Source organism: Oryzias latipes, chromosome 6, assembly GCF_002234675.1.
Source record: "Oryzias latipes chromosome 6, ASM223467v1".
NCBI lineage: Eukaryota > Metazoa > Chordata > Actinopteri > Beloniformes > Adrianichthyidae > Oryzias > Oryzias latipes.
This window is the reverse complement of record NC_019864.2, coordinates 24090630-24102709: the sequence shown is the minus strand read 5'-3', so window position 1 is coordinate 24102709 and position 12080 is coordinate 24090630. Positions and strand designations below refer to the sequence as shown.

Genomic DNA, 12080 nt, shown 5'->3' with positions numbered 1-12080 from the left:
GTTAGAAATAGTGCTGTAATCATGCTGGCAGGACAGGATGATGGACGAGTGACTACATGCCGGTTAACTAGTTTTGAAATGCAGTTTGACTCTGACAGGCAGACAGGTCGGGAAAAGCAGTGAAACTCCAGCAGAAAAACAGGGGAAAACGTTCTGACAGTGTGAGGACACATCGGCAGCATCACATGGTCCAACCTCATTTATGAAGCACATAAAAACCAAATTAAAACAAAGAGGCTATCTCTCCAAATTATAAGATTGAAGTACATCTTGAAAAGTTGCCTCAGAGGTCTTTAGTTAAAATTGAGCTTCCCATCTCATGTGAATCAAAATTTTACCATTATTTAAGTGAAAAAGTTCTGGTGTACAAACAAAATCCATCTCTTCTTTGTTTATGAAAGTTCTCAAATTTTGGAGCCTTTCATGCTATAATAATATAACGAACCATAAAATCAGAGATTATGGATTTCCTCTTAAACAAACTACTATGACTGTCATTAGAACAAAAATGAGAACTACAACTCTGTGTTTCCTAAGTACAGCTGGGTTTATGATAAAACCGAACCGGTACGGACCGTAACACAAATGGCTCAAATTCCTTCATATAGTCAGTCAGTTAAATTCCACCTCAAAAACAGCCACCTGGGATAGTCTGAACATGAGCAGAAAACCTCCTGAATGTGTGTCTGTTGATTTATTACTGCATAATCAACCAGTGGGAAGCGCTACCATACATCTAAGACATAAAAAAATGCTGATTTTACAAAAAAAGAAAATGAAATGGCCTAACAAATTTTGGAATTAGAATCACCAGAGATCCCATTAACATTTGCATTTACCTATTTCAAATGGCCATTTTTGCAATAGAACACAGGATAAAAAGAAAACAACAGTAGAACCAGACTTGATAATAATGATCATCTGCCATGATTGGTTAAGAAGAAATTGAGAATAATCTGCGATGGATTTGAGACAAATAGTTGTGTCTTATGACTGACATAATAAATCTAAATAATCTAAATAATAATTTTAATTTTTTTTTTAAAGTGATCCTAGTTCTGTTCATTCATCTTCTTCCGTTTATCCCTTTTGGGGTCACGGGGCTGCCGGAGCCTGTCCCGGCCACTTATGGGCGCAGGCAGGGGACACCCTGGACAGGTTGCCAGTCTGTCGCAGGATCACACATATCACACACCCATGCACACTCACAGTCACACCTATGGACAATTTGGAGTGACTAATTAGCCTATGAAGCATTTTTTTGGATGGTGGGAGGAAGCTGGAGTCCCCAAAGAAAACCTACGGGGAGAACATGCAAACTCCACACAGAAAGGTCCCCCATTGGTGTTCTGTTTCAGGTCCCCCAGCCGGGACTTGAACCAGGGGCCTTCTTGCTGTGAGGCAAGAGCGCTAACCACTGTTTTGGGGAAATTTCTAAACAGCAGTTTTTAAAATGTTTAATTGCTTCTTAACTTCTTGTTGCTACCCAGGGTTCCTTAAGTCCAGCTAAACGGCAGATAAATTGACAGGAATTTAGGTTCCCTATTAATGCATGTTATCCAATCTAAAAAAAACAACAAATCTATTTTATTTTCTAAGGCAGTGTTACAAAGGAAGATGAAAGTAATTTTTCTTGTTAAATTTAGTGTAAAAAGTACAAAGACATTGACACTTTATTGCTGCTTTATTAATCTTGATCTGATTTTCTCATGAATGGATATCTGCCATCTAGAAAATTCAAAGATGTGGAAGTAAGAAAAAAACAAAAGCTTTAAAAAAAATGGTGTCTGACCTTTAACTCCCTTCACATGACCGATTAACCTCAAATACATGTAATCATGATTTGAGAAAGCAGCACATCATCAGCATACAAACAGATAGAAAAACTAACTAAACGTGCACATATATTCCAACAGATACCCAGAATAAAGTTTTTCAGATGCAGTGTTTCTTCTGGCATCTTCCTTTTTTTACACAGATGCATGCATTTATAATAGATAAAACAGCCTTTGTTTCAACTCTTCCCCAGCTTGTCCTGCTTCATGTTGTCTCAGCTTGTAACCTGTCGTCAATATTTTAAATCGTGAAGTTGGTGTGAAGTGATAAAACGCACAATGTGACTCCTCAAAAAAAGAGGCTGTATTTTAAAGCTCTATTATCTAAAGCAATTCTATAGACCCTGTTTCTCTATATTATACAGTACAGCTGACATTGACATAAGGCACTTCTTCTGGTCAGTTTGAAACTCAGAGGGACAGATGGTTTTTAACCCAGAAACAGAGAGCAGACACACATTTCTTAAAGAGACAATTCCAAACTCAGCCTGCAGCTCAGCACGTGATTAAATGAGATGTTTCTGCTGATTTGATTTTCCTCGCTTTAACCCTTTTGTTTCTTTTTGCCCGCAGTTGCTGCAGTTTAGATTTAGAGGCCCACATGACTGGAGAGTGCTTTCTGTTGGCCCTCCAGGAAGAATCAGCCTAATTGTGTTGGCATGGGAGCTGTGAAGCGGATTTTCCTTACTACTGTAGGAGCCTGGGGTTGAGGTCTTGTCACGTCAACAAGTCTGCTTCTCTGTGTGCAGATCTGACAGGTCCTTAGTGAGTATCATCAAAGGTGGTTATCGTAATTGAACATTTCATGTCTCTGCTGTCAGAGAAAACTTTGAGTGTTGTGTCTGACTTTAACATTCTCCAGAAAACAAAAGGAAATTTGCTGCTGACTGCCAGATGCTCGCTGGATTTTTCAGCACCACGGAGAGCGACAGACAAAAGCAGCCTGAAAATATTTACTGGAAATTAAGGAAAACAAATCCCAAAGCACAACTGGACTAAATACTTTGACATGCAACATCTTTGAACACCTAGCAGTTAACAATTTCTGAATCTAAAGAGCTCTTTATTTTCTACTTTTGACATTTTCAAAAGAATAGTTATTTAAACTACAGAATGTATTTGTCTAAGTAAATCTAATGGTGTTGTTTTTGAGTAATATTCATTTTTCCTAAGTTATTTATATATGTACTACCCATCATATCTTAAGACAAACAGAAAAATAATTTGATTAAGTTTAAAATGAATTCATATAATAATAATAAATTAAATGATCTTTCAAAAAGGTTTTGACATTGTGAAAGTGAGGCTTAAAGCTGTGTCATCTGCATGTAGTTTCACTTGCATCATGAACTAAAAGAATGTTTAAATTTTATGTTGTTAGATTTTAGAGACATTTTTGTTCTAAATGCGTGAAAAAGGGGAACGAAAACAGTTAAACTCCAGACTGTAAACACAGAAGACAGTGGACTGTATTTTTTTTTTTAACCTTCTTCTCTCTCAGAGCAGAGAAAATGTAGCATCAGCAAACACCTATATTAGTGTGTGGAGCTTATCCTGCATCCGCAGCAGCACACGGCAAACTTCCAGCAGTGATTTTTGGAGATTTTATATTTCAGGCAGTACCACTAATCCTCACTACGCACATCAAACCACAGTTACGTAAGACGAAGGTTACACAGGAGCTGTTGTGGTTGTAGACAAGGTGCCGATTAGAGACGGTCTGGAAAAAACTAAAATCCAAAGACACTGCTGAGTACTTTGATGTGTAGCAACTGGAGCATGCTAGGATCAGGAATAATCAATGCTGATGAGGTGAATTCTTTACCCAGGGTCTGAGTGATGCCATGAAAGGGGATTTGTGTTTCAGGTCACTTTTTCTGACACAATGCTGATTTTGGTAGAGGATTTATTGATGATGGAGAGAGCCAACAATTAAAGTGTCAGGAAGAAAGACGAGCAATCAGATTGACAAAGGGCGGGCAGATGCCAACAAGCTTGCTGAAGAAGCAGGACAGGCTGGAGATAAAGCAAACCACGATCAAACCACTGACCGCTAAAGGCAGGCGGGGTCAGATCAAAGCTAAACCTCTGCTTGCCTAAATGAAGCTCTCATCCGTTTAAGAGATTTTGCTGTGGCCTTTTTTTCTGTCTGAGTCTTGCAGATTTCTATTTGAGGATTATTTATCTGCTCTGAAATTTCATGATAAAGCTGCAAAGTCAGGCAGCAGGAAAGCCAACAGTTTATTTTTCTGGTTTTATGATCTAAACTCATGAACTTTCTCCCACTCCATGGGGTAAATCAACAGACTTAAAACATTTTCCATAATAAACCACATAGCTGGTGATGGTGCGATGGCTTGAAACTTAAAAAAAAAACAAAAACAAAACAAGGACTGTGAATAAATAAACAGCATAAATGTGCATTTAAATAAATATTAGTATTTGTTTGTACAACCGAAATGAAATTTGTATTATCTTCCTAAATGGGATCCTACTGCTGAATTTAAGTAATTGTGTTCATGCTATTTATTGTTTTTCAAAACATGTATTTCTTAGTTTATTTAGCATTATTTTTTGGCTTTATCCTTTAAAATGTTTACATTTTTTTTCCATTAATAGTTTTTATATTGTCAAATTACAAATATTTTTTCATACTTCTCTTTTTGTTTTTTTTAATTTATCATGAATATTTTACTTACATTACTTTTTTAGATAATCTGAATAATTGTTATTAAAAGTTAAAATTCAAATTGTAAAATTAGGATAAATATTCTGTGGATAAATTATTCTTTTTCATTTTGTGGTGGTCCTGTTGCATCTTGATTTAAGCATTTCCTAAAAATAATGTGCGAAGCCAGCTGAGCATGAAGGTGGTGGTATATCATGGTCTGAACTGAGTTTAAACGTCAACAACCCTAAATAAAAAAATCTACAAGGTGGAAAATTATTTTTCACAGCCTTCCTTAGGTTAGATTTAAAAGATTTTCCTTGTTGACTGATGTTTAAATGACTACAGAGGAGCTTTGAGGGTAAAAGTTTGTCTTCATGTCTGACCGAACCTCCATTCTTCCTGTAACCAAACCCAGGTTCAGTCTTAGCGCTGATTTTACAGATCCACCTCTGCAGCTCGAGGCTCTGCCGTGTCTGAAGACATATCAGTCAGGAGTCAAAAGATTCAAAGATGCTCTGCTGCAGACATGCTGTGCACTTAAAGCCTGTCATGTTTGCCCTCCAGCCCCTCAGTCCCTATTTTACCTAAAACTACTTCATCTGGGCTGATTTGTTTGGTTCCTTGTTTTATATTTGCCAGGAGCGTTCTCTCCTGTCCTCTTCTTCAACTTCTCTCCTTCCACCCTAGCTCTGCTTCCTCAGACCTGCTCGGTACAGTAGGGTTTCCATAGCAACGCCTGCAGCAGGTCACCGTGTCACGAGGGACTGAGTTTAGCTCGCTGCTATTGGCTGCTCAGCCCACTCTGCCGGGCTCTGACTGGCTGGCGTGGCCTTCCGGACTTATGATGTTTACAGAGATGAAGGGCTAAGCTGACTGATTACCAAGCACACACACAGAGGCGGAGCGGGGCAGCGCAGTAAATAATTAATCAGAAAGCACTGATTCTGTAATGACTTTGGTGAGAAATTGAGTTGCCAAGAGAGATTACAGCACGATCATGAATGACGCTGGACAGTAAAGCAGGAATGCTCATGTTTCTTTGAAAAAAACAACTCTCCTCTACTCTGGCTTTATGGAAAAAAACAGTGTTCAACAAAACTCTGCTCCACCTAAATAACAAAAAAGCCAGTGCTAAACACAACTATGCTCAAACTAAATGAAAGAAAATCGGTGTTAAGCAAAAATGCACCACCTCAATAACTCTGTGTCAATATCTGTGCTAAACAGAACTTTTCTCCATTTAAATAACAAAAAATAATGCTAAACAGATCTCTGCTCCACTTAAATAACAAGATCAGTGCAAAATGAAGCTGCTCCACCTAAATATCAGAAAAAAATGTGCTAATAATTATTTCATCAACTTTTCTTTCATGGTATATTCAATTATAATAAGGTATTTGAAATAAATTTCTTTGCCACAGACCATCAGTCCAATCACCAAAAGCCTTAATACAGGAATGTTTATGAATTAATAAATCAGCTCAAACTATTGATGGAAAGATTAAATCACTTTCTGGGGTTCAATTTCAAGCCAGGAAAAGATTCAGATCTCACAAAACTTTTCACTTGTTTTCGTTTTAATATCTTAGATCAAAAAATTGTTGGCCACATTTTCTGACAGTACTGCAGGTAAAGGGCAGCCGTTGTGGATTACTGCCCGGTAAAGCAGGACCAAAAAGTTGTCATCTGGAGAAGAAAGAACCCTAAGATCATCTGTCCGGTTGGCGAGCAGCTGAGTTTCCTTGCTGAGAAATTGGGATTCTGTGTTTCATGACTCATAACGGGACTGAATTCGCTTCATAATTGCTTTTCCCAGCAAATTTGACTTGTACTTGTTTTTGCAGCTGGGGCTGGACACACAGATTTGAAATAGACACGCCAAAAAATAGCAACGAATTAGCATGCAGCTGCAGATGATCGTAAGAGGAAAAGCACTAACCAGATCAATCTCACATGAGGGTAAATCCTTGCCTCCTGGTGCACCGGACAATTTTTTATTTTGGGATCACTCTGTCAGTTTAATTCTGCCGCGCTTTAACACTGTTTAGTTCCCCAAACAATATTATCATCACAGACCTATATAAAGGCCAGATGCACACTGTTATAATCAGGACACAGTGTATCACTGAAGCCAGATCAACACTCAGAAGTAGGCCAGTCTCTGCTGCGTTTACTGTGTGTGGTTTCACAGAGGTGCAGCACAAGCAGCAGGTCCTCCAGCTTGGACTGCTGCGATTCTTCCTCATTTTAAACCCTTTCCAGATCACTGTTTTATCCTATGATAACCATGATGAAGATCATCACAACAATCCCACAGTTTTCCAGTATGACCGTCCCTCTCTCCACTATCTGTTCATTCCCCAGCCGGTCCCTTGACCAGTTTGTGCTCCTCTGCCTGCTCATCTCCAACTTCATCTGGCCAGGACTTACTCTGAGTGGAGAGTCGTGCTGAAAAAGCGGCCTGCTAGTTGTAGGGTTACATAACAAGGATTTAGCTGCAGGAATGCTCCTGCCAAGCCTCAAAATGCACCACTTTCCCCGCGTGCCGCTCTTTCTGCACGCACACCGTGCACGGGTGTTTCTGTTTCAGAGCACTTGCTGTGTCTTATTAACAGTGACTGAACCGCTCATGGTTCAGGAGAATCAAACTGCGACTGATGCCAATTTTACGCCAAATGCAACACTGATTTAGACGATACAGCTCATGCGAGGCTCTCTTTTGATGAATGATTCCATTATTAATTACATTTTTAGCTTGTTACTGCAATCTGATAAAAAAAGAATAGTATTTATGTCATCCTTAAAATATGTATCTATAAATGAATATCTTCAGAATTACTGCCCTGATTCTCCTCAGCATTACCTCCTGGAGTTTTCGCCTTAGTAACTTTTTGTAAGAATTTGTTCTTCTAAGACTATTTTAATGGCATAATACTTTTTACTTTTATTCAACATTCATTTAGAAAATTCCAACTCATACTAAGATATATTTTTAATTGTTCCCTAATTTCTTTTTTCCCCTTTCATTTAAAATGTTAGTACTTAAAAACCATTAAAGAGTTAGCATAATATTACAGTCTTGAATTATCTGGAATAAATGGCTTTCTAACATTCACTGTGTATTTTTTCTTCTTTGCTGAAAGTTTTTCCAGTATTTCTTGTGAGGCGTCTCAACACAACCTCAGCTGTGAATTGCAGCTTTAAAAATAAACGGAATTAATCCAAATTTTAACCTAACACTTGAGCAGCTATTTGACACCATAACTAGTTAATTGGACAACAAATTAAATTAATGAAATTGTCCTCTTTTTCCCTAGCAACCAATGTTGGCATTTGTCTCAATCCCATTATTGACACAAAAACATAAAAAAGTGGCACAGCTCTGAACTATATTTAGCTTTATGTCCATCAGGAATCCGAGCAGAGAAGATATATTTTCTCAAAATAAAATCACTATTTTCACGAGGTCTTACTATCAAATCATTAGATTTCCCAAAAATACCATAACCCATGTCAGCACCACTTTACAATAAGGGTCCCTAGTTATTTATTAATAATTTATTTAAAGTTTTAATGGCAACTTTCATGCATTACTTAGTGTCTTGCCTATTGCATTAGCTAGCAGTTTACTATTATTTATAAAAAACGCTTTTCATACTTTGTGAAGTTCGAGGCGCTTTACAATGAAAAACAAATCAAGACACAGCAATTAAAAAAAACTAAACATCCTTCACCCTTCCCCTTTCCCCTCTTTTAACACAGATTTCACATGGTCCCAAGCACAGTAAGTGAATACTTATAAAAGTAACTTGTAAAAGAAACTTAAGGCTCGTCTCTGTTGTGAGGAAAATGGGAAACTATTCCTAGCAGAAGCCAGCTCAGCCACAGGACAATCGCCACAATGCTACAGACCGGGAAAGCAACGGGGTCCATTCCACAGCCTAGAGGCTGCAATCTTGGACCCCAACCACCCCCAACCAGGCGATAACCATGGCAACAACCAACAACCAAGCCGGAAAGACCTGGCATAATGGATCCCCACAGGGAAATATTGTGGATAAAATTATAGTAAGAAAAAGGTTACATTTAAATATAAAATGTATGTAGATACATAAAAGGAAAAATTAAATTACATATATAGGATAAATTATAAAAATAAATAAATATTTCACTTTACCTAATGAATTATGAAGCATTTATAAAACCTGTGTTATGGGATTGCTTAGCATCGTGTATGCAATAACTACATGTTAATTAACAGGTTTGTAAAGCCTTAATAGTGTCAAAAGTAATTATTTACTATAGTTATTTTTGGCTGTAAAGTTTTATGTAACGTTTTATGTTTTAGCCTGAGGCTTGACAAACACATTAACTAACAAGTAGTTATTGCATACATCATACAAAGCAGCTTTCATTCATGCTTTGTGATGCATTTTTTAAGGTTAAATGTTAAACATTAGATAACTGCTGACAAATGCATTAGGTGAAACACTTAGAAATCAAAAGTAATGAATAAAAATGGCTCTTAACACTTCATTACAGTAATTAACTAATTAAAGCTTATTAATGCATTAACTAAAATTAGTAATGAATCTCTTACTGTAACATGTTACCAGCTGTTTTTAAATCAAGATAACCACAGTTTGAATTCTCTTTAGTTGTTAGTTAACATTTAAAGTTTGCTTTTTGTCCTCAAAGGATCAGAGGCATTTTTGTGTTTTTCTCTTGTCTTGATGTGTTTGACATGTGAACCAATTTGTCTTCCTGTACTTGAAAATTAAAATTTTACCTGTTATTGATTTGCATTTTGAATGGTTGCCATGGCAGCATACTGGGACAAAGACAATCCTGATACATGACATCAAGTTGTGATCTAATATAATTTCCCCTTATTTGTCGTGCGATTTAGTAATAAACTTTTCATAAAGATGTGCGGTAAAACAATCATTTTTTTTTAGTACTTTTTAGTCCACATTTATATACAGTTTTGTTTTATACCTCAAAATGAGGTATAGGTTGATTGAAAAATCATTTGATAAACTTGTGTACAGATCTCCTCACCAAACTGGTGAGGAGATCACCAGTTTGGTGGCACAGTATGCCCACTGCATACTGTTGTCATGGCAACAGCACAATGTTATACACTTATATAGTCTTTGGGGCCGACAAAATGTCTCTTTCACCCATATTCACCCAAAAAAAAAAAACAACAACGTACCATCTTAAGGCATTAAAAGAACGAAACAACGGACATGACCTTTGACCTTTGTCTATTATTATATTTATGCTCAACATCTGGGTCATAGCAAAGATCCATTTAATAGCTTTGTGAAGACAGCGCAAAAGAAAAAGACTAGGCGGGATTTTTTTAAAGATCTACAAGGGCAAAAAAGCTTCTAAAATGTGCAAAAACATGCTCCCTTTTCCAACACACCCAAACCAGCAAAACTCTACTTTGTGCATTTGCCGAGAAATGTATATACCAAGCAAATCCAATCTCTATCAAACATGAAAGAAGCCGCTGTTTGCACCTTTATCATTATTATCATGAAAGCATGAAAGGCAGGTATGGAATGGCACAACTTTATGCTCAAACGGATGCAGATGTGGCTGCAGAAAATGTGGCACATCGACTCTGTTTATGTAAATATTTCAAGAAAGCCTGAGGCAAAGATTATTGGGACGTCTTGCATAACGTAAAGCTTCTGGAGGAGTAAAAGGCTGATATGAAAGCGACCGTGTTAATTAAAGTCGACATTAACTATGTCTCTCCATCTCTCTTTTTGTTTCAAAGTCACTTTTTGAACTTGACGTTTTTTATTTCTGAAGGATTTTTAGTACATTGGGACCTTAATGTGCACAGATTGCTTAAACTAAAGGCATCAAAATTACCAAAAACTTTTACATCATTACTTGAACATAATGGCAAAAGAACCCAATAAAAGAAAAGTCTGAGCTGTCACAACAACCTGTCAAATAGTGAATTAATGTGATTGTGGCAGCCATTAAAAATTCTAATTTACCGTAAAAGAAAATTAATACTTTTTTGTGTGTACTGGAACTAAAATCTTTGTGTGTCTTTATTAGCACATGAAAGATGTCATTTTAGATCTGGGACTGAACTGAACCCAAATGTTTTGTTTGATGCCAAACTGTAATTTTAGCAGGTCATTAGGGTTGTGTAGCTGTGTTAGCTGGTTCAGGATTGTAATTTGAGTATCAAAGTTGAAACAAAAACGTCCGTCCAATCACTGGGGGGGATTTTATCAGCACCTGTCCCCATAAAGCGGCCCGGTTCTGCTCGGGCAGAACAGTGCGGGGCAAAAAAGCTTGGCTACTGCTTCTCCTGCCAGGTGTCTTGTCTAGATTCCAATAGCTTTGTCAGCTACGTACCAAGCATTGCATCATCCACACCGTTTTGTTGCCAGTAGATTCAGTGGCAAAGATTCCAGACAGGATCAAAATGGAAAAAAAAATAACATTTTTTGTTTGTTTGTTTGTTTGTCTCAATACCCCAGCAGAAGGGTTTTGTTGGTATGTCACTCCATTGCACATTTCACACATTTGACAAAACCGGTTTCGGCTTTAATGTGACCCCAGGATTTCTGAGAACCAAAAAGCTCTGCAGGAAATTAAACGGTGACAGGTTTCTAACCTCTCTACCGTTTAATCAACAGATGTTGTTCTGTTATCACTACTGTTTTCTAGCTGAGTGGTGAATGTGTGTAAAATCACAAGAAACCATTCAGGTTTTCAGTGCAAATGGAAAAGAGTGGTGAAGTGTTTCAGCAAACAACCTTCAAAACACTTTAGTCCAGTGAAAGCTTTTTCTTCTTTCATACGTTTTTTAGACTTGAAAAACCAACTGTTTTCCCAAACCTTAAGTTTTTGTGCATAAAAATAAAACAAGGTTTAAGTTTTTAAAAACCAACTCCAATGAAAGTTGTGTTTTTGGAGTTTTTAACATGTTCTTGTAGCATTTTTCTCATGATGGGGGAAGGAGAAATACTGTTAAAATTGAATTTCTGCGTATTTGTTTGTTGAAATCATTGTGAATCAGGAACAGATGTAAAAATGGCTTTGGAAAAAGCCTGTAGCTGTGACATAGGCGCTACAGACGGGAAACAAGCTGCCCGCTTTTCACCATTCTGATGCCTCCCCTTGCACACAAATAGACAGAATCCAAATTCATTCCCTACTCCTCTGACTCCTCCCTATTTCTCCAATTGTAGGTGCATTTGGAGCTTTAGTGGTGTCTGAACTTGAATTTTTAAGGAGAAGCCATAGCAAGTTGAGGCTGGATATCCCTCCATCGGTAGGGTGATCCTCATTGCGCTTGTGACGTGAAGGAGAAACGCATTTCTTCATGTGGGTGTGCTTTGTAGCACAGAAGTTTACATTTCAGGGCAAGTAATGACCTTTTGTTTTAGCATGAGTTTTGAAGTTATAAAACGGATTTTCATGATTTCATCTAGTGGTAGTGACGTCCGGATTTGAAGGCACTCCATGACTTACAGGGCTAAATGTAGGGTGAGGGAGAGGCCGTGGCGTTGGGGACTGAATTTGGATTCGGA

General features: G+C 37.5%; 1 protein-coding gene across 1 annotated transcript in view; it reads right to left on the bottom strand.

The window, feature by feature from the left end:
* jph3 (junctophilin 3) overlaps window positions 1-12080 on the bottom strand; it is a 57985-nt gene that overhangs the window by 43522 nt on the left and 2383 nt on the right. The window lies entirely within an intron of this gene.